Source organism: Cricetulus griseus, chromosome X, assembly GCF_003668045.3.
Source record: "Cricetulus griseus strain 17A/GY chromosome X, alternate assembly CriGri-PICRH-1.0, whole genome shotgun sequence".
NCBI classification, from domain to species: domain Eukaryota; kingdom Metazoa; phylum Chordata; class Mammalia; order Rodentia; family Cricetidae; genus Cricetulus; species Cricetulus griseus.
This window is the reverse complement of record NC_048604.1, coordinates 15,678,135-15,700,246: the sequence shown is the minus strand read 5'-3', so window position 1 is coordinate 15,700,246 and position 22,112 is coordinate 15,678,135. Positions and strand designations below refer to the sequence as shown.

Genomic DNA, 22,112 nt, shown 5'->3' with positions numbered 1-22,112 from the left:
GGACTCCTTCAATGAACCTTTCTCCTGCCTCACCAGATATCCCCTACAGGCTAGCCCCACCTTTCCAAGTCACAGCAGAAAATGAAAGTTTGCCTCCACCCTACTCATCCTCTTGGGTCATTTTCCTTTCCATCCCTCTTTACAAGGAAAGATTGCAAAGCAGTTTTCTTTAGTTCACCTGCAATTCTCTCAATATTCTTCTATCAACTCCTTCCACTTAAGTCCACTGGCATGATAGTTTTCTCCTGCATTTTTTTTTTTTGTCTCTGCTCCTTCTGTCTGGAAAGTTTTCCTTGGTTCTTTATATGGCGCTGCTTTTATAGCATCCAAAGCCTAGATTAAATGTCACCTTCTTACCCACATTACTTGCAACCCCGTCTTATCCTGCAGTTTATCCAAGTGTGATTATTTTCTCGCCTACTCATGTTTTCTTGCTCCGCTAGTAAGGCAGAGTGTGTGCACAACTGCACTGTATCTACAACATTTGGCACGGTACTTGGCACATGGTGAGGGCTCGCTGAACGGAAGGAGTGAAAGAACTAGTCACTACGTGAAGCTCTGCCTGTCGTAAGTGCTTTAGGAACGACGGAAAACCCTCTGGATACAGGCTCTTTGCCTTCTGTCCTGCATGCTAGTCAATGGCAGAGGTGATCAGTGGGTCTCTCAGCATGATGAAAACCAAGAGATCCGCAATCGCGGGCTGTGATGGGGTGTGCAGGTCAGCGAGGCCCCAGAGAGGCCAGAGGCCACCTTGGCTGCCTCTCTTTGTTGCTCCCACCTCCCGGGCTCTGGCCGCGGCTGCCTGCAGTGACTCGTGACTCCCCAGCAGCCCGCCGAGGCCTGCGCCCGCGAGGGAGGAGGCAGCAGTCGCCCCCAGCCCTCCCTCCGCGTGCCCTTTGGACGCTGGCGGCTGCTCAGGGAAGCGGCGCCACGGCGGGCTCGCGGCCACTTCCCGCGCGCACCCGTGCACGCCTCGCAGGCAGCAGCGGGCCTCTCCCGAGGCGCCCACGCAGCCCGCGCCCCCTTCCCGCGCTTGCCCGACCGGCTCCCGCCCCCCGCGAGTTTCCCCGCACCGCAGCCCCGCGCCACGGGCAGAGCCCAGGCGGACGCGCGCTCCGCCCTGCCCCGCCCCGCCCCGAGTGGCCGCGCCCGCCCCCTCCCGCCCCCGCGCGTGCTCCCTCCTTCCCTCCCACTCTCGTGCGCCCCTCCCCGCGCGCCCTACATCCACCGCCCGGCCGAGGGGGCTCAGTCCGCAGTCGCCACTGTCGCCGCCGAGCTTTGGCCACGGAGCTGGCAGCGGCCACCGGTGCCGCCTAGACAGCTGCACGGGTGAGCATCCCCAGAGAGTAAGCCCGCTTTCCCTCCGCGTGTGCGTGGGTGTGCGCCTCCCGCGTCCCTGGGGAGCCGCAGCTCAGTGCTCCGCGGCCGCCACTCCGGGGCTGCGCCGACCTGCAGGGCTCGGGTACCTGCGGCCTCCGGCCTCGGTGGCCTCGCCCACGCTGGGGGGCTGCGGAACCCGGGGCTCCAAGGTCCCTTAGGGTGCGTGCTTCGGCTCCCCCCCAAGGCTTTCGCTCCCCGGGTGGGGAGCGGGATTCGGAGGGGGGTGGCTCTGGGTCTCTCCTCTGCAAGGATGGACGGTGGGAGTAAAAAAGAGGGGGCTTTTGGTTTTCTCCCCCAGGATGGCGGGCAGTGGGGGTGGGGCGAGGTGGGGACACCTTTAGATTTTTTTTTAAAGGATAGCAGCAGTTGAGAGTAGCAGGGGATGATGATGACGATGGGGGGGGGTGCTTCACTGGGTTTCCATTAAGGATGGCGCCTGTTGGGCTGGAGAGGAAGGTGGGAACCTGCCTTGGCTCCTTCCACGGAGATGTTAAGGGAGCTGCGTGGTGGATTTGCCTTTGGGGATGCTGGGGGTGGCAGGAAGGGAGCGCAGGGAGAATAGTGAGGCAGGGAGAGGGCTGCTTGCAGCGCTTCTGCTCTCCAAGGGGAATGGCAGTGGTGTGGGGAATGGGGGTGGGGAGAGGGGACTGGATTTCAGCTCTAGCGTGGAAGCAAAAGGAAGGTTCTAGCACTTAGGTTCAGTCTTGGTTGAGCCTTGACAAGGTAGGTTAGGAAAACTGCTGGGTGTGACCTTTCTATTTCAGAAAAGCCTGAAATTCCCACTACATGCTGTCCTGGGCTATAGGGAAGAGGTTTCTGCTTCTGAAGTTCCCATTGCTTAGCCACTGATAATGCTGTGTATTATTTTCTGCATTTGGGCCTTTTGAGTTTCTCGGTCTCATTCTGATTACAAGGACCCCAACGACTAGGGAGGCACATTGGGAACAGGAGACAAGAAAGTGTATGAATGTGATTTCAGATTTGGTTTTTGAATTTCCTGAAGGGCAAGAGTGGGACAAATGTATTTGCTGGAAGTCCTCTGTACTCTTCATTTAAATTATGCCATAGGGACTATCTGAGCCTCCTTTGATTTGAATTTGGAATAGATCCAGTTTTCCTAATTGGAGCTATCATTTGGTAATTGCTTGTAATTCTCCATGTTATCAAATGTATTTCGAGTTTATAAAATACTGGGAATATTTTTGTTATCTTGATTAAGGCTGTTTAGTATAAATGTAATGGCCCTTGGAAATGAGAACATTTACAGAATAGCACAAGTTTAAATTCTGGGTCACGTGGAATTGGGTAAAGAGTTTCCATCCTCGTCCATCCCCAGTAACAGGCCGCTCCCCATTCCATACACTTGAAAAAACATCAAGGGACTGAGGTTGGTAGTTTTGTCTTTGGAAATTCATGCCCATATTTGCTTAAGAAAAATGTGCATTTAAAAACTGTGGGCCTTAAATGTGCTAGGACTATAATGTTTTCCCATCTTGGTTACATAAGGTTCCAATCTAGTCTACCTTCGGTCTTTAAAAACATGTATTTAACATTTTTAAGGGCAAATATGATCTTTATGCAACAGGAAATTTGTTAGATAGGCCATGATTTGTAGAAACCACCACACAAGTAAGTACACATTCTAATAGTACCATATAGATTCTGTAACTATTCATGGCTTTTGAAATTCTAGGCTTCCATTCCAATATTTAATTTTTTTAGAGAAGGAAAATATTTTTTTAAGCAAGTCTAGATTTGGGGATAAAAAAATGTAACATGCAAATTGGTAAAATTTCTTCTTTTATGAGTTCTTTGGAGATAATATGGTTAAATGAATTGATCACTTGAATAAGATATTGACTTTATTTATTGCAAATGTTAAAACTACATGTTTAAGTGGAAGTAGAGCATGGGTCTGCATGATTAACAAAAATGCATTTACTTATGCTATTGTGTACCATTCTAACATTTATGTGATGTGTGTTCCGCATCAATGCAGTAGTGAGAAAGAGCATTGTGTTCACAATATAATTTAAGCCTGGTGTTTTTTCCCTGAGGAATAAGAATGATGAAAATGGTAAAAAAAAAAAAAAAATCTCTTAAAAGGAGCAGTATGTTGGTGGGAAAATGGACCTTAAGTTTCTCTCTAAACAAAAGGAGCAAAGGGAGTCTTTACTTGGCTTTTTGAGAACCTGTTGTAAGATGGGAGGAAAAAAGATGGAAGAACTTTCAGAAATTAACAGTCTAGTGAAATAGTTGTTCTAAATAATCTTAAAGATTTGGCTAGTTATCTATTGGAAAAATAACTTGTAAATCAAGCCTTTGTGTGAGAAACTCAGCACCAGGCCTTCAGTTTGAATATTTCTTTATTTATTCATTTGTTGTAGTACTGGGGATGGAACCCAGGGCCTCACACATGCAGAGCAGGCGCCATTGTCATGGAACAACTTCCCTAGCCCAAGTTTAGACATTAAAAACAAATAATTTGTTGAAGGCATGGCAGCTAATCTCCTGAGGCTGTACCCTGTTTTCCTAATCTCTTCCTCCTGGTTCTTCTTTTCCCCCTTACCATCCCCCTTCCCCTCCCCCCCCCTCTGGTGCCAGCAACATTGGCTTTTATAACCTTGTGGGAGTTGAACAAATGTTCCTGCTTGCTTGAACTTTAGTCCTTATCTCGTTGGCTGCTTTCCTTAGCTTTTGTCTACACATTACTTGTTGTTGTTGTTGTTGTTAACTGAACTACCCAGTTGTTTGGATTTGGGATAAAAGGGAGTATATTGTTATTTTTTTCCTTAAGAGATTTTTTTCTATCAGCCCCTGTTGAACATAGCAAAAAGTTTCCCTCCTCCCCTCCCTCTCTCCTTCCCTCCCTCTCTCTTTCCCTCCCTCCCTCTGTTCCTCTCTCTGCCTCTGTCTCTCTCTGCCAGCACAGTGCCTAATTAAGTAGAATATATGACCATTCCATTCTTCAACAGACATTTACATAGTCAGCTCCTCACATGGAGGCTCTTGTACCTGGTGCCCAGATACCAAATATATAAGAAATACTTCCTGCCTTTCTGGTGTGATTATAGAAAGGTAAAGTATAGACAGTTAATCTATTGTGAATAATTAAGTTATATCTGGAGTCTTTTGACTATCCCCCTAGTAGCTGTGTATACGATAAACATTCTTCAGTCCTGCAAACAATGAAATCATTTCTTTCTAGTGACTTAGTCTGAGACATAGTTTTCATTTTGGGTAATATAATTAGCTTTGGATTTCAGCAATCAGCTGTTGAAAATATTTACAAAATGTCAATCTTTATTAAACATTTATAGACTTTTCTTTGTTGTATGAAAACTGCATAGCATTCATATGGTATTGAATATCATAAGTAATTTAAGATGATTTAATGTATATTAGAAAATGGTATAACTGATGTGCAAATACAATGTAATTTTATATGAAAAACTTGGTCATCTATGGATTTTGCTATCTATAGGTTCTGGAGCCATTCACCCATGGATATTGAGAGACTGTCTTATAGTCTATGGATTTTCTCTTTAAAAGTTTTTGTTATTATTATTATTTTGGAGGCTGACCTTCAACTCTTAATCCTCCTGCCTCTGCCTCCTGATTGCTGGCACGCCACCATGCCCATCTTTCTCTTTTTTAGTCAATATAGTTTTAAGTATTTATGAGGTACAGTGTGATAAGTTGATACATAGATATAATCTGTAAAGATATTTTCTATAAATTAAATGGAACATATCAGATTTACTGATGCTTAAATTCACCTTTCTTAAAGCTGTCCTGGAGCTCACTATGTAGACCAGGCTGACCTTGAACACATAGAATTCTACCAGCTTCTGCCTCTTGAGTGCTGGGATTAAAGGCATGGTTAAATTTATCTTTCCATTATTGTAGAGGAGTGAGAAGTGAGTGACCAGCCTTCCTTCCTGCGATTTAAAACATTTTCTAATGGCAAATTGAGACCCCAAGTTATTTCTCTGTGGTCAGGTTTGAATTATGGTTGGTCATGGGTGATGGAGCCCAAAAGAGTGAATAGTATTTAATAGTAGCTTGATAAACCTTTGATCCTTCTTCAGGGTACCATCTGAGATCTTGGAGAATCCTTCTGTTTGTGGTATGTGCTGGACTAATGGTTTTTATCCCCAGGGACTTTGCCACACAGGGGTCACTGGACAATGCCCAGGAGATTTTTTTTTTCCAGATGCACTTCCTGGAATCTAGTCACCAGAGGCCAGTGATGTTGCTTAAATATCCTAGAACTCATAGGGCAGCAACCCCACCATAAATGTGTTCAGCCTGAAGTCTCAGTAATGCCGAGGTTGATGTAATTTCCTTTACAAACACAGGAACACATAATTTCAGGAGAGGAAAGGACAATAGCCGTGTGTTCATGTGACCCTGTAGAGTACTCGGCTGAGCTCATTTGATTAGACTTCAGAGTGGCTAGTTCCTGCCCATCAAACTGAATAATTAGAGTAACAGCTTGTGTTTTCGGTGCTCTGTTCCAGGTACTTGCATACATTACATCCCTCTCTCTCTCTCTTTTTGGTAAATGAGGAACAAGGTTCAGAGAGGTAAAATAAGTTGCCTTGGAAGTAAAGATGAAAATCTTCTGACGTTCATGGTCTCCCTTGTTGTGGGCACTATTCAAAAATCTTAAGTAACGAAGTTTTAAATGCTATTCAAGTTCTTTAGTACATACAGAATTTCTCATTTGCAAGATTTTATAATAAAAGTAGCATATGGTATTGAGAAAATTGAAAGTTACTGTATGTTGTAAGTACCATTGAGCTTGCTTGAGATTAATTAAAACAAGGAGTGATAAATTTGGCCAGGCTTGGAGTAAGTAGCAAGGAAAGAGGAAAGAGGGGAACAGGGAACCAACATTAATTATTTTTAGCTGAATTTCAGGAATTATGCTAGTTGTATTGACACTCATGGTCTGACTTGCTCCTCCAGATCCTACAGAACATAAAGATGTACATTTCCTAGAAAAGAGTCAGAGTAGGTCCAGACATGGTGGTGCACTTTTTTAATCCCAGCACTAAGGAGGCAGAGGCAGGTGCATCTCTGAGTTCCAGGCCAGCCTGGTCTACAGAGAGAGTTCCAGACTAGCCTGTTGGGGCTACACAGAGAAACCCTGTCTTGAAAACAAAACAACAAAAACAAGTCCAAGACTGCACACCTGATAAGTGACAGAGTTGGAATTTGAGCCACTGTCCCTGTCATAAAGCGTGGTGGTGAGCTGAAGTGCATGGTAGAGAGAGGAAACGAAATGGGTGTTGGGTAAAAAGGAATTTTAGAGGCAGTGCTTTCTCTTCAGCTGATGAGAATTGAATTCAACATGGAATTTATTTTAGACATCTACTGCAAAAGACTGCAGTGTTTATTTTGGAGAACTTTATTCTTTTGCTTACCTGAAATTACAAGGCAATGCTTTTTTGATAGCCACAAACTTGAGCATTGTCTACATTGGCATCCATCCAGCAACTTGCCTTGCCCTTCCTTAGAACTGCCTTATAGAACTCACTAGTGACAGCATCTGCTTTTCTCTTTTTCTACAATTTGAACATTTATGCTTGCTATGGAAGTTGTTTTAATAATAAACATCATATTCATACTTGTGTTTTCCATTTGGGGGTATTTTGCTTTGACAGCTAAATATTTATCTTTTGCCCTAAAACATAAAAAGTGGAGAAATTTTTAGAAGCCCAATAATAATCATATTTTTTCTGGAAAGCAGTGTGTGTGTGCGTGCCTGTGTGCATGTGCTCACGCATGTACACACAACGTGTGCACACTCAAGCATAGGCCGAAAAGTGTCCTCCCATTTCACTTCATTTACTTTAAGTTGGAAAAGAATTTTAACCATGATTCTCCAGGGCCAGGGTTCTGGAGAAAAAGAACTGTTATTTAGAAAAAATGCTTGTTTTGAGTTCCACATAGGACTGTCAGCCATAGATCATGATTATGATAATAAAGTCCTAATTCTGACCACAGCAATCAGCCAAGTGCTAATCACCCACTGCGTGCAGGCATGCATGGTGATAATGCCCAGTTTTGCTTTATTTTAGTCTTTGCTGCGTGGGGTATGGAAACTGGCCTTGTGCATGTGAGTTTAGTGAACTGCCAGTGACCTGCATTCCCCAGACTTACCCCACTAATTTCAGATAGACGGCAGATCTGGGGAAACTGGGAAGAATGCACAATCCTTTGTGTAAATCAGTTTTCAATGATAAGATTAGTACTTCTCCATTGTAGGAAAATATAGAAAACACAGAAAACAAAAAGCACATATGATCACCATTTAGAAGTTAGTGACAGTGTTTTGTGCGTCTTGTCATAATGCAGTCAAATTTTATGGAAGACTCAAGTCAGTTGCAAAGTTGCTAACTTAAAAATACTGTCAGGTTTTCTAAGCCCTCAAAAGACCATCTGAGTTACTGCTGCATAGCTGGCCAGTCAGTCCCATTGCAGTGAGGGGGAAAGCTGCTGTGAGTTGGAGTTGTCCTCTGACCTGCTCCTGTCTGTTATGTGAAGAAGGTAAGAACAACACTCTCTCTCTCCCCCCTCCCCCCTCTCTCTGTCTCTCTCTCTCTGTCTCTCTCTCTCTCTCTCTCTCTCTCTCTCTCTCTCTCTCTCTCTCTCTCACACACACACACACACACACACACACACACACACACAGTGAATCTTTTTATTTTTTAAGCTTTTGTCGGGTTCCTCTCTTTGCCCCTGGATTAAGACTTTTAAGACACTTCTTTCTGCAGCGATGTGGATGCCCCTCTCTCCGGATGACCACTGCATGTCTTTTTACCATCAGATTATCGTTTGTCAGCCGGGATAACTGTGCCCACTTCCCTTTCCTCAGGATCATCCTTGCAGCACATTTTCCAGCCACTACATCCGCCTTTCTCTTACCCATATTTGCCACTTTTGTAGTTACACTAGCTCAAATGGGCTAGATCTATTTTTCCACTATAGATGATTTCCAGAATAGAGATGTGGTGTTACTCAGTACAGAGATATCATTGACAGAACAGACTGAACCAAATATGGAGAGATTGCGTGGGCTCTGTACACATCACGTTGTAAATGCAAAGTGCTTTTTCTCTATAGGTAGATACCAGCACATGGAAAGGAGTATGTAGTGATGCTACAGATACTTAGTGCTGAGGCATATGAGTGGAACAAAGGAGAAAATTGTCCCTTTGACTAGGGGTGTATTTTCACTTCGCCTTTGCTCCTGTTCATCACTATGCCTGGCAGTGGATATGGTATATCACCAGCAAGTGACTAGCTCCTTGTAGGTTTCAAAAGTACAGTGACTGGCATCTGAGAGTGGATTTCCCTCCCAACTTAAGCTACTGAGCGAGACATAAGTCTTTTGAAGTATGATAGATAAAAACTACACAGAAGAGTCACGTAGAGTTTTTAAATATGCAGTAAAGCTTTTCAACAGGAGCAATCAAAATAAGTACATATACATATGTACTCTTAAGATACAAATGTTCCAGGGACATTCTAATAAAAGGAATTTGTAGTATCCTTTTTTTATTTTTATTTTTTGAGACAGGGTCTCACCATGAAGTCCAGGCTGGCATTAGATTCCTCCTGCCTCAACTTCCCTGTTGTTGGGAATTTGTCCATAAGCTACACCGGGAGCCATGTGGTTTTTAATTGATTTTTTCTTACTAAAAAAATGATAGCTGGGAATACAGAAGTGTTATTGACAGCATTGCTTTGATGAGGCAGAATAAAACTAACTCTGTATTTGAATAGTTGGGAAAGCTTGTCATTCACTTCAGTTTTAGAGTATGGCTTATTTAGGCTGTTGGCTCCTGTTCGGTTTGAAATGTATGATTTGTTAGGAAAACTTTTAGGGTTGGCTTTTCAGTGAACTATGCTAGGTCTAGTTTTCTGCACCATCCATGTTTGTGAAGCAGAGTTTTAGCATCTTCCTGTAATCAGTTATCTTCACTTTCATGTGAATTTCTCTCTAGGCTTGCCAGGAACTAAGTACTGGGGTGAGGGGTTGGATAGGGAGGAAAATAGGGAGAGAGGGGTAAATTATAAAGTTGCTAATTTTGAATGAACAAAATGCATGCTTGTCAATAATTTATAAACAAAAACAACACAACAAAAACATACCCTGTAAATGATTGTAGGGTTCAGACAACTTTTAGATGCTAACTGGTCCCTTCTGTGTCACAAGAGATTCAGAGCCTTTGAGAGGAAGAACTGAGAAGGGATTTCCAATGTAGCAAATACATCCCACTAAGGAAAAAAGCTATGATGGATGTGTTAGTACATACCTGTAATCCCAGCACTTGAGACGTGGAGGCAGGAGGATTATGGGTTTGAGGCCAGCTTAGGGTACACAGCAAGACCCAGTCTCAAGAAAACCAAAGCTATAAATGAGAAGAAATCAAGTCACCAAATTAAAATGATGCGATGCAAGTTTTGTGTAGATAAAGCCTGCTTTCTGGAGCATCATTTCTATATGAGAAATGATACCATTTAAGAGCTCTAATTTGATGAGCTGTGGCAAATGCATACACCCATGAAACTACTCTGATAATTGGGATATGCATTTCTCACCCCTCAAAGCACCTACTGATGTGCTTTTGTGTGAAAACCCCTTTCCAAAATGGCTTTAGCAGTTTATGTATCTTCCTGTATACAAAAACCAGATTAACCCAAGACACAATCTTATTCTCTGTATTTAAAACAAAGTAATATTACAGAGGAACCCTGGGTGTGTCTTTTCTGAAACACTTTCCTGATTACTTCCAAACAAAGTATTTAATAAATAGTTTTATTGCATATTTAGATGGAAGGCAAACTGCAGCCAAGAGAGAAGTAATTGTGTTTAATAGAAGAGCTGTATGTGTATATTCTTACATAGTTTTCTTGGAAAGTAAAATGTTCAAGAACAGGAAAAGTGGACTGGGGCTGTTGGTTCAGTGGGAGAGCACTTGTCTTAGGTTCACAAGCTACCAGTTCAATTCTGAGCACTGCCAAACAAACATAACAAACAAAATCCAGGAAATGAAAGCATTGAAAATTTGCCTCAAACTTATTCATGAAACAAAAAAGTTAGAAAGAGAATAAAAGATACTTATATATGGTTATACTACTAAATGATGACTTTATTTTCTGAGAAACTTGTCAGGAAACTTTACTACTATACAAATATCAAAATACACTTGTACAGACCTAGATGGTATGGCCTCTGAAACATCTACAGTGTATAGTATGACCTGTTGTTAATAACTAATAACTGTAGTGGCAGATAACTATAGAGCATCTTATACTGAATATTGAAGGCAATTGAAACAGAATGGTAGGTACTTGTCTGTCTAAAAAGAAAAGGTACCGAAAGGGCCTAGAGAGATAGATGGCTTAGTTTGTGACGTACTTGCTCTATAACCCTGAATATGTGAGTTTGGATCAGCAACATGTATTTTTTATTAAAAGAGCTGAGTGTAGTGTCACATGGCTTGCAATTCCAGCATTGGGGCCAGAGGAGGAGGGGAGACAGGCAGGTCCCTAGGGTTTACTGGCCATGTAGTCTGAATCAGTGAGCTGCAGGTTCTCTGGCCTCTACATGTGTGCACACTAATGGACACACACAAAGAACAGAAAAAAAATCCCAGTCTCAGGATTTTTTTCAGGTCAGGTGTGATCAGGATTGGAATCCGTATAGCATGGCATTGACTGACATGTTAAGTGGCGCACGATAGTACATCTGCATCTTCAGGTACACACATACAGATGGACACACATACAGTCATTTTATAGGAATAACCTATGACCCTTCTAATAGATTTGGGACTTTGTGAGCATAGCCTCCATACCCTGTTTCCACATTTATCTGTAGAACGGGCTTTTTGGCATATTCAGTCATATTTCTCAACTGTTGAATTAATTAATTATTGGAAGAAGTTGGGGGCTCCTGTAGTCAAGTGCAATTTGTACCTTTTTTATTGTCAGAAAACTTCAAAAGTAAGGAAGTGTTTTTGCTGCCACTGTTGATAGCTGTGACCCTGGTTTGTGCCCACTCCCCTAGCACTCCTGCTTTGCCCTGTGGCTGCCCTCTCTGTCTTCCTTCCTGGTGTTCTCTTTATTGTCTTTCCTGTTTCCTCATGCTACTTCTTCTGTACTGCCCCTTAAAAAAAGCCATTCTCATAAATGTCTCCAGACTGAGTGGGAACCCTACAGCAATTCCAGCATCTTTGGGGCTGTGTTTCCGACTTTTCCTTTGCACATCCAATAAAACTTTCAGAATGCTTTCAAGTTTGGGGCCACACTGGAGCTTGTAGAGTCGTGAAAGGTTGGTATTCAGAAAACCAAAGCAGTATATTTCCTGTGCTACATTACAAAGATTTAGAACAATGAATAATAAAACTAAAGAAAGGGGTTTATAGTATTCCTGTGATGCAACCTTTAACAGTGTTTAATCAGTTCAGTGCTTTTTTTGTTTGTTTTTTTTTTTTGGAGACAGGGTTTCCCTGTGGCTTTGGAGGCTGTCCTGGAACTAGCTCTTGTAGACCAGGCTGGTCTCGAACTCACAGAGATCCACCTGCCTCTGTCTCCCGAGTGCTGGCATTAAAGGCATGCGCCACTACCCCAGGCCTAGTTCAGTGCTCTTGAGGTATAGGTATTTGTTGTTCTTCAGGGTGTACTGAAAAGATATTATTCCCCCTTTCAACATTTGTCAAAGATTATAAAATGCACATCCCAAAACATAGACCCTAGTGTAAATTATAGTCAATAAGATAGATTTTAGTTCATAATAATGTATTAATATTGTCCCATCAGTGTGGCAAATATACCACACTAACACAAGATGTTGAAAGTTCAGTTTCAGGGTCCCATCCCTACAATGCAAGAATCTACAGTACCCAAGTCCCTTATATAAAGTGGAGTATATCCATGCATGTGGCCTATGCCTATCCTTGTCTACATTTTAAACCATCTGTATCTATTGTAACATTGTTTGGAATAATTAAAATAGAAAAATCTGCATACTCCTCACACACATAATATTCTATTCCAAACATTTCCCATGCAAAATTGGTTGAACCTGTGGATAGGGAGGGTCAGCTTTGTCTGGAAGGACTGGGGAGGATAATGACAATGGCTACAGGGCAGGTATGTGACAGCATCTTCTTGTTCCCTTGATGTTTACTTGTTTGCTGCTTGCTATCTTTTGGCAGCTCTTGGTTTCTACTTCCCTTTATTTCCTCCTTATCCTTAGTGTGGTTATTTGGGGATTGTTTAAGAACAAGGAGGGCCCCTGCCTGCAAGAAACATACCAAAACTACCAGTGTATTGCACTGTATAATTTTCTAACACTCAGAACTTTGTTGCTGTAGTAGCTTCTTCAGAATAAAATGGAAGGCGCATTGTAAACATTTTCTGACATGGAATTTAAAGGCAGAATTGTGTCACCTTGTAAACTTAGTTATTATTCCTGCCATGTTTCCGACCCCCATACATTTTCTTTATGTGTTTGTCATTATTCCTATAACAGATAATGGCAACACACATGTGGATATGATTTACTCTGTGGCTAATTGATTGCAGTGGAGCTGCTTGTTTGCCAGTATGCAACTTGCCAGACCCCAGCTTCTGACAAGTATGAGGCTGAGTACATCATAAAGCCAAATTAACAGATGCTTATTCAGTGCTGACTCTAAAACACATACACATAGACGTGTAACTTATTATGGAGAATAGTAAAATCAATCACTCCAAGCAAGGAATGTTCATTACAATTGGAGATGCTGTTAGTGATATAGCAAAGATGTGTTAGAAGAGTATTGAACTGGGCAGGGCAGGGAGTGGGGAGAGTCAGGAATTTTGAATCCTACCCAGAGGACCATTTGATTCTCTGAGAAAATAATCCCTCCACTTAGGCTTCAGTTTATACAAAGACAGTTTCACTGAATCGTCCTAAGACATTTGTGGATATTTCAGAAGATGCTACATTTTCTTTTGTCTAAATGAGATGTACAAGTTTAAACATCCTTAAATGCTCTGGTATCAGGACACTTCACATTTCACATTAGGGCTTCTAGGGTGGTGACGTCTAAACAAATACTCCAAAATCTTGGCAAGAAACCTCCATTTGAAATGCCAGTAGTTTGTTTGTTTGTTTGTTTGTTTTTGTCAAGACAGTTTTGCTATGTAGCTTTTGGAGCCTATCCTGGCACTCGCTCTGTAGACCAGGCTGGTCTCGAACTCACAGAGATCCACCTGCCTCTGCCTCCCGAGTGCTAGTATTAAAGGCGTGCGCTACCAATGCCCGGCTGAAATGCCAGTAGTTTTAAGATGTCAGGGAAGGAGGCAGAGACAGGCTGATCTCTGTGAGTTTGAGACCAGTCTGGTCTACAAGAGCGAGTGCCAGGACAGCCTCCAAAGCCACAGAGAAACCCTGTCTCAAATCCCCCCCCAAAAAAAAAGTTTTCGGGGAAGGGGTTTAGTGTGGTGGTGCACACCTTTTCATCCCAGCACTCCGGGGCAGTGGTTGGTAGATGTACCTCTCGTCTACATACTGAGTTCCAGGACAGCCAAAGCTGCTACACTGACAGAATCCTGTCTCAAAAAACAAAACAAAACAGATTTCAGGGAAGGGATGCTCAACCTATAGGTATATTTATTATTTGTTTTATTTATGTTTATATGTTTATTTATATCATATAATTGCACTCATCATGACTACACATCAGTGTTTATCCATGTGAAGTCTTTGGACCCCAAGCACAGAGCATCACCTAGACTCTAGGTCCTAAATACTTGTTAGTAATTCAGGTTCATGAGATCTACCCAAGCTGACTAAATCACAAGAGCCAGGGATGGAACCTCACCACCTGTGTTAGAACAAGGAACCCAGTCAGGTAATTCTGCTATCTACCGAAGTCTTGACAGCTATGAGCAATACGAACTTGGGGCAGTGACTCTCAACTTTGGCTTTGTATAAGATTCATCTAGTGAATTTTTGTTGGGGATAGGACACTGTATTATTCTGTATTGCTATAACAGACTACCCAAGACTTGGGGAGACTTAAAAAGAACAAACTTATTTCTCGGTTTTATGGAGGCTGAATAGTCCATAATGAAGGTACCAGTACATCCATTGTCTGAATACTGCTTACCATTTACAGCATGACATCTTTATGCTGCATTCTCTGGAATGAAGGGGTGATGTATTTTCACATAAGGATGGTGAAAGGCCTAGAGATGAACTCTGTCAGCCATTTTGTAAGGGAACGAATCTAACTCGCCAGGGTTAGATTCCTCCTTGCTTAAGTAATCTAAGGACCTTACCTCTTAATGTCTTGTTACTTACACTTAGAAATGGATTGCAGAGAATATGGAAAGATTCTTGCACCAAGGAATGTAGGAGCTGAGAGAGGAAAGAGAGGAAGGGAAGGTCATAGGGGTGTCCTTAACTATTGTGCAGTCTGAAGAGGTCATCAAGCCTCCAGTCGTAGTCCTGCTTTGGCAATGTGGCACTGCAGCTGCTAAATAAGAATCACCATCGGGAAGCATGGCCAGGCACATGTGGGACACTTGAAAGGTGGACTCAGTGGAAAAGTACTATGTAGGGGGAAAGGCAGAAAGGCCAGAGGGCTTAACACCGAAGTGGAACTTTTTTTTGTAAGGGCCTTAATTTTAATTTCTTTCAGGAGGGAAGATCCTCCATGCTCTACTCCCTTAAAGCAGTGGTTTTCAACCTGAGGTTGAGACCCCTTTGGGGGTCACATGTCAGATATCTTGCATATCAGAAATTTACATTACAATTCATAACAGCAGTGAATTACAGTTATGAAGTAGCAACTAAATATTTTCGTGATTGGGGGTCACCACAGCATGAGGAACTGTGGTTAAAGGAACACAACATTAGGAAGGGTGAGAGCCACTGTGTAGACCATCCACATGAGGAACTGTGCTAAAGGGTCACAGCATTAGGAAGGGTGAGAACCACTGTCTAGACCATCAACATGAGGAACTGTATTAAAGGGTCACAGCATTAGGAAGGGTGAGAACCACTGTCTAGATCATCAGCATGAGGATCTGTATTAAAGGGTCACAGCATTAGGGAGGGTGAGAACCACTGTCTAGACTATCAACATGAGGAACTGTATTAAAGGGTCACAGCATTAGGAAGGGTGAGAACCACTGTGTAGACCATCAACATGAGGAACTGTATTAAAGGGTCACAACATTAGGAAGGATGAGAACCACTGTCTAGACCATCAACATGAGGAACTGTATTAAAGGGACACAGCATTAGGAAGGGTGAGAACCACTGTGTAGACCATCAACATGAGGAACTGTATTAAAGGGTCACAACATTAGGAAGGGTGAGAACCACTGTCTAGACCATCCACATGAGGAACTGTGTTAAAGGGTCACAGCATTAGGAAGGGTGGGAACCCCACTGCTTTAAAGGGTCTACCTACTAATAAATGTCACACTGGCTATACCCATATATCACTAGTCTCTGCCTACCCACGTGCAGCCATTTTTGAGAGGCATTGTTTTAGAGGGGAGTATCAGCTGTGTGGTTCCTGGTGGCCTAGAACTCTCAAGGTAATGAGGCAGCCAAAGCCTGGGCTGTGGAAAGTAGGCCAGAATCCCAGTGAAAGGACTTGTGTTTCATGGCTCTTAGGTCATACAAAGAAGGAGGTTTATTTAGAGAAAGGATGTAAAACTTTTTTGATTTTGATACAGGGTCTCTCTGTGTAGCAGGCTGGCCTCAAACTCACAAATATCCTCCTGCTTCTGCCACCCACGTGTTGGGATGAAAAGTGTGTGCTGCCATGCCCAGCTAATAGAAACATTGGAGGTAATATATTGGAAAGATTAATTTGGCAGCTACATGAAGAAGAGATTATGCCCAGCATTAAAAGGGCCAATAGGGGGCTGGAGAAATAATTCAGTGGTTAAGAGCACTGGGTACTCTTGCAGAATGTCAGTTAGATTCCCAGCACCTACATGGGGGTTCACAACCACCTGGAACTCCAGTTCCAGGGGCTATGACAACCCTTTTTAGCCTCCTTGGCACCAGGTACACAGGTGGTTCAGAGGCACACATGCAGCCAGATACATAAAGTAAATGTAAAAAATCTGACAGTGTAATCAAGCAGCAGTTAAGAGAGAAAACTAGGTCTGCGGACATGATAAGAAGTCTGAATGTTTCATGAAGAGCGGGCAGGGTTTAGTGTTGATCCTGGGGCTGACAGTCCTAGAGTAACTTTGGTGCAGGAGTTGCTCTCCGGCTTCTAGGAAGGCTAATGCTCTAGCACAGTTGTCAGAATTGTCACATGGGTTCTATACAGTCCTCTGTCCTTCACACCTTTCATTTAGCTTGAGTTTGGGGAGTGTTCTACAGAGATTTATATAAAAATAGAAATTATACTTGCCTGAAGAACTACCCATAGTTGTCATGTCAGAGGGGAAAAATGCTGTTTTTTTTAATATGAAAGAATGCTTGGAGTTGTGGGAAAGTTACAAACTTGGCAATGACTAATTCAAGCCTCTCAGTCAATTAAGTGCATTTTTATTTTATCATTTGTTTTATTTGGGAGCCACTGTGATGGTCATTGAAAGAACATCAGTCTTCTTATTTTTAAAACACAACAAAAATATCATTGAACATTAGGGCAAAGGACAAGAATGTTAAAGGCTTACCTTTTGACTGGAGCACATATTTGTTGCTCCACTTTGACTATTTGACTAGATTTCACTATTTGACTCATGCTTTTGCATGTGTGTTTTTTTTTTCTGAGTGCCTAATAGGTCTAGTTTCACATCTACTTTAAAGGGCTCTTGAAATTTGTAAATATTATTAATATTTTAACATTTCAGTAAAAAGTGAGCAAATCTGTTTTCTTCTTCTTCTTCCTTTTGGACCTTGTATCAAGCCATGGCCATGGAAAGAGCTCCTCGGTCTTTAGCCTTGGAATTAGGAATGGCAAGGCATGCTTTTCACACCCTTGCTGGTTTAGAGGAAAGACACAGATTATTAACTGGTTTGAAAACCTATCAAAACAGGTTCACATCTATTCCAATGCAGAGTTTTTAAATGGCTCATTGCTCTAACTTTGAAAAATCTGTGCACTTTTTAGTTTTTGAATGAAATGAAATCTGCAGAAAAATCTGCACTGATTGCAACTTTAAATGTAGCACATAGAGCAGATGCCTTTAAAGAAGAGAAGGGATCTTTCCCCAAACTGTATAATGATGCTGCTTATCTCTAAATTGTGAGGAAGCCTATAAGTACTTAAATGTAAAGAAGGATTGATGAGACGAGTCAGTGGATAAAGTTCTTGCCACACTAGCATAATGGCCCGAGTTCAGATCTCTAGAACCTATGTAAAAATATCTATGCAAGACTTCATGTCTGTATTCCCAGTGCTATGGAAAATGGAGACAAGAGGATTCCTGGGACTTGCTAACTAGCCAGTCCAGCCCATTGATGAGCTCTGAGTTCAGTGAGAGACTCTGTCCCAAAGATTAAAGCAGAGAGTGACTAGGGAAGGCACCAAGTATTAACTTCAGTGTGCATACTCACAAGTGACTGCACCTCCTCACACCTCCAAACTAAAACAAATGCTCAAATTAGACAGTACAGAGGTAGCATAGCCATCCATGATGATGGAATGCAAATTTGTGAAGTCTTCGTAGTTCTAAAAACATAAAGAAGTGTAGAAACTTGTAAGAAATGATTTTATAGAGTACAAGAGTATATTATCAGATATGCTGTAGATCTGATCTTATTTAAATAACAAAACTTAGTGTTACATTAATATAACTAAAAATACGCTTTAAATTTTTCTTTGCTTATTAAATTAATGTATCACTAAATAACTAGTTACATTGCAAGTCTAATGTTGAAATTATTAAAATAAGGAATCTTTTATCTGAACCATTTATCTGAGTAAATTATTTCTGTTCTTCTAGAGAAAAGGAGCCAGAAGACATTTCATCTATATTTATTATTTCATTTTATGGTACCATTGAAAACATGTTTTGAGCGGCACATTTGCTAGTGTCTCAGACTCACAGATTAGTACAAGTAGGGGAATAAGTAACAGTAGGGGGAATGGGAAGTCTGAGCCTATTGGTTACCATCACAAATGTTTTTAATTAAGGGGATTCTTAGAGTTCACCCCTCTTTGATTTCTTAGGTGGAAGAGAGTGAGTATCCTGAAGAACGTGATTAAGGGGTGGTTGCCATGACAGTCACCTCCAAAGCATCTGAAAGGAAACAATGAATCCATGGAGACCGTCCATTTTGATTGATTCAACTGGTCATTTAAGTTCATTTAAACAGCTGTTGTCTCTGCATTTTAATTTTTCACATAATTCACTCAATTGATTAGCAACTTGGGGATCCTTTAAGCTTGGCTGAAATTAATGATAGGTCATCAGTGTCTATGGCCAGAATACTTTCATTAAACCTGAAGTGTGTTAAACATCTCAAGGATGAAATGTGTGGCTTATTTCAGAATAACAAAATGACATTTCTAAACTGACTTACTAATTTGTCAGAATAGGTAAGATTAGCATGATTTATTTGAAAGTGTAACTGACCCTAAAGTATTTCAGTTTTGGTTTTGATTACTTTGCTGTCATCAAATTTACCCAGGGTTTGGCTGTCGTTCTGTTTTTAGTCTTTGTTTTGCACAATATTGTTGATACCATTTGCATTATATCCTATCAAAGCCATGGTTATATTCTACATACTGCAAAGTATGCACAGATAACGTCTACTATATCTTTATCCTCATGCCCCCAACTAATGTTAAGTGGAACTTGAACAGAGAAGAAATTGAAATGATGCAAATGCAGTTCAAGTTTCACTGTAATATTTCTCCTTATTACTGATGGAAAAACTGAATTATAGAAGAGAAGACAGCTCCATCCAGCTCAGTTGAATTCCAGTGTATGAGCTTTGCCTCCTCAGTATGAGTCTTTCTCTCTCCTGCCCTCTGGAGGCTGTCAGGGAAGATGAGATGCAAGGACTTCTGAAATGGATAGCCTGTATCCTAATGGGAGATTTTCAGCATCATCTGACTGGTAGCCCCTCCCTACCCACCAAGAAATTGTATAGGTAGCAAGAAGGCATTTGTAGGGCCAAGATCTCAGGAGGAAGCTACCTGACTCTTTAAGCAGAGAACCAGATTCCTTTTGAGTAGCACCCAGTATAATTTGCATCTGACTCCAGGGACAATCAGTTCTGGAAGGTAAGATGAAATAGGATATTGAAACTAGAATGAGGAATTCAAGTTTGAATTTAAAGTTGGGTTGAGTCTAAAAGAAGAGTACATTTGGTATCAAGTATTTGTGGGAGCATAATACATTGTTCTCTAAGATGATAGCATTTTAAGTGCTGGTCTGCTGGAAGAAGTGATGGCTGTGTAGCTAAAGGTCTATGAGTAACAGGTGTGTGTGTCAAACTCATTTGACTGTGTATCTTTGTGAGCTTGCTTACTAGTAGGAAGTTCACAGAGGCAGCTAATGGAAGATAGAGCCAGTGTTTCACCTCAGCCTGTCTGTAAACAGCTGTGGCATGCTGTATTCTTTCACAGCTGCATGAAAGGGTGTGGCACCTTCTAGAAACAACAGGTTTCATGAGTGGAGCGTGGGTGAAAGATGAGATTTGTGTATATACATGCCATGCAACCTACCTAGAAATAGGAAAGAAAGGTTTTTGTGGCTACCACCATGAAACATTAATGTCCTCTAGCACAAACACAAATGTAATATGAAATAAATAACACAATATTTTCTCTTGTGTAGGTGGGAAGAGGAGTAAAAGGTAGTCTTGTGATTTCTTTTCTTTCTTTCTTTCTTTTTTGGGGAAGACACATGGTTTTTGTATGTAACAGCCCTGACTGTCCTGGAACTCACTCTGTAGACCAGGCTGGCCTTGAATTCACAGAGATCTGCCTGCCTCTGCCTCCTGAGTTCTGGGCTGGGATTAAAGGCGTGTGCCACTGCCGCCTGGCCTGAGTTCACTTCTAAATGATTATCTTTGAATATTAGCTCTTTACCACGGACAGTGTGTCCATTTGGACTTCAGAATAGTTGTCCTTAACTGTGACAGTCATCATTAAGCTCTCATAAACAGATAATAGATAGCATATAGAAGTAACTGCACCAGGTCTTGTCTGGCACACACAAAAAATTTAAATCTGAAGTCACTGCCTGTTTGATAATCAGCCTGGAAATGGTTGCAGGAACACAGGAGGGATTTTAAGCCTGATTACAATCCTTGGTTTATGTTTGTCCCATTAAAACTTCCTGAGACCTTGTTCTGGGTGTGGGAACAAAACAGTTGGCAGCCGATTGTGGTGACACATACCTGTGATGGCAGCAGTGGGGGAGGTGAAAGCAGGGGGATCCTGAATTTGAGGCTAGTGTGGGTCACACAATGAGAACCGTTCTCAAATAAACAAAACCCAAACAGGATCCTGCTTAGGGAGCTGTTATTTACCATGTTCTTTTTACAAGTGCTATAAAGGTACAAGGTGGGGACGTGTATGCCAGGAGGCCATTGTGTTCTGCATTTATGTCATGGGTGGCAGCAGCGAGTGGACACCTGTTTCCTAGTACCACAGCACCATTCACATTGGGAAGAGCCTGCAAACTAGTTTGCATCCTAATCCTGTTGATGGGAGATAACTTCAGTGGTCACAGGGTACCTCCTCTCCATGGCAACACCTAAATATTCCTCTGGTAACTTGTGCTCTATATTCTGGCTGGATCGGAGCCCTCCTGTGGCAAAATATTCTAAAGATGTTAAAAGAGAAAGAAAAAAAAGGCTCAACTAATAAATCTATTCTAAATGACTGAATCATTTGTTTTGATTACCCGGGTGATTGCCAAATGTTAATTTAAAACTGAAATAGGCCATGAGCTCACCCCCCTAACAATGCTGAGAGTTTGAGCTAATACAGCTTGATAATGAGGAAGCCGGATCCACTGCCAGGGCTAACATTATATGATAAACAGACATTTGGAGAAATATGCAGACCATCTTGACTATTTTCCGCTAACTCTTCAGGTTATAAATACAAAAGAGACTGTGTTTCCGTGAGTCTTTTCAAAGGAAGATGATGTATTTTATTACTGACTTTTCTTCTAAAAAGGTAATTCTGCTATTTTTTTTCAATTTAGGCAACCGGTAGCTGTTCTTAACTGTGTCCACCCCTTCCAGAACACATCCTGTGTGAGGTAAGAGCTCCTAATTGCTACAGATTCTTATGCTGATCTCTAACTTTCCAATTTGTGGCATTATACACCGAGCTTTATTTGTTTGAGAAGTTTAAGAAGGTTTATTTTAATTGGCCCAACCAATATCACTGCTTACCCTAAATATTAGCTCTCTGGGGGAATGCCTTTTCAAGCAAAATCCTCATTTGTTTTGAATTTGAGCACATAAAAGTGAATGTGGTAGGGACCACAGAACATGGGAAGGTTTGCTTGAAAAGAAAGAGCAGCTCATGCTGCAGTGTGAACAGTAGGGAGCAGAGCAGCTTCGTGGAGCAAGCACTGGGAGAGGAGTGAAAGGGAACTCCTGATGGTGATTGGAAAAGTTTGTGCAAGCCAAGTACTTCAAGTCCCAGGAAGCTGTGTGTCCTGGGTGGAAGGAGTCACGCTACTGTAAAAACCTGGTGGTAAGAACACCAAAGAGT

At 41.8% G+C, this 22,112-nt stretch overlaps 1 protein-coding gene across 7 annotated transcripts in view; it reads left to right on the top strand.

Annotated features, from left to right (window-relative positions):
• Positions 1 to 547: 547 nt before the first annotated feature.
• Positions 548 to 22,112, top strand: part of Fhl1 (four and a half LIM domains 1) — a 63,361-nt gene continuing 41,796 nt past the window's right edge. For 3 of the 7 annotated variants that reach the window (XM_035449989.1, XM_035449988.1, XM_027433365.2), the window contains exons 1-2: positions 1,253 to 1,329; positions 21,595 to 21,651. The gene's annotated coding sequence lies outside the window, so the exon portion shown is untranslated. Of the gene's footprint in view, positions 568 to 1,199; positions 1,347 to 1,520; positions 1,540 to 7,805; positions 7,939 to 21,594; positions 21,652 to 22,112 lie in introns of those variants that run through there. The other 4 variants (XM_027433366.2, XM_027433368.2, XM_027433367.2 and 1 more) reach the window with 4 other exon arrangements.